The sequence below is a fragment of the Lygodium microphyllum genome, chromosome 11, assembly GCF_053477565.2.
Source record: "Lygodium microphyllum isolate KBCC chromosome 11, Lygodium_microphyllum_v1.1.10, whole genome shotgun sequence".
Taxonomy (NCBI): Eukaryota; Viridiplantae; Streptophyta; class Polypodiopsida; order Schizaeales; family Lygodiaceae; genus Lygodium; species Lygodium microphyllum.
The window spans coordinates 127292546-127297474 of NC_141145.1; positions in this window are offsets into that span (position 1 = coordinate 127292546).

Consider the following 4929-nt stretch of genomic DNA (forward strand, 5'->3'; position numbering starts at 1 on the left):
CCAAGCGACCTAGGAGTGAGACACAACTTCCGTGGTTGGCCTTTTCACCACTCAACCTTCGGCCCATGAATCAAGCAGTGCCCTTCTTGGGTTGAAATGCAGCATGACCTTGGAAATGATCCACCCGTGTAATTTAATCCAATTAGGAATCAAACACAATCAAGGCAACCATCCCTAATATCATTTTCCAAGAAAACATTCATTTATCCCCATGGCAACTTGTCATCACAGACCCCTGCCATGAATTTTCTAACAATCACAAGCACTTGGAATAATCATCCAAACCACAATCCAACAATTAGTTGAATGTAAAAGCATTTAGGGTGTTATTTGATCAACCAACAAAACAATGGTACTCTTTTTCAAACATTGCAATAATAGTTGCAATAACCTTTCCATTGCATATTTGCTCTCCCCCTTGGGATCAACAACGATTCTATGTAAAATTTACTTAACACGTCCTTCTTTCAGCTAAGGCATATGTTAAGGTTTCAAACATTGTACAAGACATAAATCCTAGTAGTCACTTACATTGATCAATAACCCAGCCTTCTTCCCAACAAGTACAAAAGCATCGATATTATCTTTGAATTAGGTTGATGAAGGTAGTAGTTGCCAAATGAAACCCAAGGCATCTTAGTTTTAGCCCTTATGATTGTTATTTGCCCTAATTATGCATAACACTGAGATTTCAATCTACCAAACATGAGCTATTAGGTCGTGTTGCTAACAAGAGCTTGGGCAAAGCCTAGAGTTTCTGGGATGAATTTCCTTTAGGCTAGATCGCTTACCATTCCATCCATCAAGCATGCAAGTTGTAGCAAATACCTTAAAGGTGATGAAAATGCCCCTACTATTTCGAGGATGGGGAGTCGACACTGCGTGAAGCCTCATATATCGTCTATGAATTCACCACATAGCATCTAAATACAATTAACTTCTCTTGGTACACGCATTTGGGGAATTCAATCCCTTACAATGCAGTTTATCATTTTCAATGTCCTATTCTTGTGCGGCATAATATGCGTCTAATGCATCTCATGTGGGAATCAAAGCAAGCATTCATCAATTTGGAAATATATTACTTACAACCGGTATCGTAGTTGGGTTGGCAGTGGTGCCCTCGCTCGAGGCTTCGTTGCTCATTGTGGGGTTTCCATGCACGCGCGATATTTTTTTCTTGGGGGCCATTCTCAATCTTCGTCTCCCTTAGGCATGAGTCACACAAGACTTCTGTACATTGTACTCGATTCGTGGGGCCAATCAAGCATAGAGCTAAGCTTGCGATAGAAGGTTAATATTGCAAAAATGGGATATGGGTTCTTGGTCAAGTAGAAAAGAAGGAACGCATGTGGACACCTTCTAAGGAGGGGAAGGGATGGAGAACCTTCAAGGAGTCTTTCTCCCTCTCACTCCTCCTCTTTCTCTCTCACTCCCTCTTCTTCTTCTTCTTCTTCTCCTTCTCTCTCTTTTCACCTTTCTTTCTTCTTCCTCTCCTCCTCCTCCTCCTCCTCCTCTCTCTCTCTCTCTCTCTCTCTCTCTCTCTCTCTCTCTCTCTCTCTCTCTCTCGACATCAAAGGGGGGAAGGAGGTGGTACCTCTCTCCTTTTCTTTATGAATGGGGGTTATATATTGGTGGAAGGGATTATTATTGGGGGGAGGGGGGAGGGAGGGGATGTGGAGAGGATGTGGAGTGGTGGTGGTCTTCCCCCACCCACAACATGTCGGTGTGCATGGTGTTGTGGAGGCATAGTAGGCCCATGGCCTCTCCCTTGTCATGTCATCGCCTCATTTCCCCTTCCTCGAGCTCATCGTCATCATCCTCCTCTTCCACATCAACTGCCATCATCGTTGCCTACTCCCTCCCTCTCGACGTCATCACATCTTCTCCCTCTCCACATCGTCATCTCCCTCCTTCCTCTTCTTTCCCCCTCCCTGCCTGTTGATGACGGCAGGGGGCAGGAATTAAAAATTTTCCTTTTTTTACCTTAATTACAAAGGGGGGTTCCCATGGCCTGCGCAGGGATGTTACATCCTCTCCCCGAACTCCAGATGTCCTTATCTCGAAAGAACTAGAGAAGACAAGAATTAATGGGGCTTAAGGCCTATGGGTTAGGACCCACCATGCATCCGTTGTGCTACTCTTAATGACTTAAGTAGTGTAACTCATATTATTGCAATTAACCATAGGTACAAGAGTAGGATTTATTTCCAATATAAGTTGTATTACATGTCGATAAATTTTTAGGATTTCTAATAATCCTAAAGAGGTGTAGTAGGCTCTAGGTCTTTGTATTCACCTAATTCCTATATATATCCATAGAGTGCTCTTGTGTAGCTTTGTTTTCTTGGAGGCTCAATGTCTTTTGGACTTAGGTCAAGAAGTCAGCTTGGACGTGTCCTAGCTCATTGCAGTGGAAGCATTGACAATAGGGACATATCCTACGGATGTGCCCTATCTCTCCACACATGTGGCATCTCTTGTCCTCATCTTGGGAATCATCTTTGTCACAATTTCCCAAATTAAGTTCTTGGACGATTGGCTTTGCTCGAAGTAATGCATCTTGCAAGTCTGTTGGATGCATTGCTTTGAGATTATGGTTCAGAGGAGTGTTCAGGCCATGGCAAAACTTGGATACTTACTACGCAATATTCATAGGTGGTGCGTACTTTAGTAGGGTTACAAACTTTGAGTACTAAGATTTCAAGGTTAATTCCAATTGCTTGATCTTGAAGAATTCATTCATCCTCAAAGTTTGGTTGGTTGGTGGAAGGTATCATCCACATATAGCATCTTTCAGCTAAATCCAAGTGACAGCAACTTCAGAAACATCTTGATCTTTGCACCATTGCTTCCACCATATTTGAACTACCAACTATTGGCTATCATTGCTTGATTAGTAGAGGCAGTTTCCACGGCAGAGAAATAATCATCCATTGTCTCAATCCATATTTCCACCTCTGTTGCAACAACATCTATCCCTTCTCCACCAAACTCGGGTGCCTTAATTTTCTTGAGAAGGAACTTCTCTTGCATGTCAACTTTCAAGGGTGCAAAAGGTGCCTGACAGTCAAGCCACACCACTTCAGTTATTCTATTTAGGATATATCTACGAACCATACATTAATAAATTATGTAGCATTACGAAGTTTTACTCTAATACAACTATAACGTGCCCGCCTATTCCAAGAACGTTTTTAGCGGTCCATCGAGAGATGAGTCTAAGCGACGCCGCCTAGTACTCCCATGGAATGTCACGGGGTTTGTCGCCTAGGGTTTCTTAAGTCCACCTCACAACGGAATGTTTGGGGCCGAACCCACTAGGATCCACCTGAAACTTGAGTCCCTAACAACATTCTAGTGTCAAGTTCTGGACATCCTACTTTACGTAGAGTTACCCAATCCAAAATAGACCCATGCCACACTTGGTTCGAAGAGAATGGAAAACAAGAGGGATGCACTGCTCAACCTCTCTCCCTGTAGGGCATAGTCCCATTCTGGTCCCCTAAAATGGCATGAAGCAGGTTCTAACCTAGCAATGCCTAAAGGTTGAATGATGGTAAAACCTTGTGAGAAGCCTCCCAATTCTATGGAACCACCCTGTCGTAGGACAGACTCATCAAGGGTTCCGCCCACCCGCTTCCCTCAATAGGCCTTCTTTAGTTATCTACTTAGGTCCTATCACATTTGTGTGTGACATTTAAAAATAGCTTCCTTAATTAAGCCTTTTAAGGAACACAATTTGTTCGTGTAATTTACGGCACATACACAAATATAGAGCAAGCAATCCTTTTGATAAACAAGTTCCTTAACTTATTTTCTAGCTAATCTTTGTCTCATGCCTATACAGGAGAAATTATGTATCCCTCTTGCCCAACAGAACTACCCGGTCCAAATCACATGGCACCATAATTTCCATCCTTTATCTAGAATAGGATTTTTTAACACCATAGATGTTGGGCTCACGATAGACTTCAACTTTATTCCGGACTAGGCAAGGGGTGTTCAGAGCTCCAACTGACCCCAAGTGACCTAGGAGTGAGACAACTTCCGTGGTTGTCCTTTTCACCACTCGACCTTTGGCTTGTGAATTGAGCAGTGCCCTTCTCGAGTTGGAACGTGGCATGACCTTGGAGATGATCCACCCGCACAAAAATATCATTTCCTTAATTAATCCAATTAAGAATCAAACACAATCAAGGCAACCAACCCTAATATCATTTTCCAAGAAAACATTCATTTATCCCCATGGCAACTTGTCATCACAGACCCCTGCCATGAATTTTCCAACAATCACAAGCAATTGGAATAATCATCCAAAATCACAATCCAACAATTAGTTCAATGTAAAGCATTTAGAGCTTTATTTGATCAACCAACAAAACAATCATACTCTTTTTCAAACATTGCAAGAATAGTCACAATAACCTTTCCATCGCGTATTTGCTCTGTCCCTTGGGATCGGGAGCGGTTCTATGTAAAATTTACTTAACACATCCTTATTTCAACTAAGGCATATGTTAAGGTTTCAAACATTGTACAAGACATAAGTCCTAATAGTCACTTACGTTGAACGATAACAGCCTTCTTTCCAACAAGTACAAAAGCATTAGTCTTTCCTTTGACTTGGGGTTTCCTAATCCCTAAAGCTCTCCACTTGCCTTTGAAGCTTGGAATTGTAGTTTGTACCTAGCCCAATCCCCGAGTTGGGTTGATGAAGGTAGTAGTTGCTAGATGAAACCCAAGGCATCTTAGTTTTAGGCCTTATAATTGTTATTTGCGCTAACTATGCATAACATCAAGATTCCAATCTACCAAACATGAGCTATTAGGTCATGTTGCTAGCAAGAGCTTGGGCAAAGCCGTGAGTTTCTAGGATGAAATTCCTTTAGGCTAGATCGCTTACCATGCCATCCATCAAGCATGCAA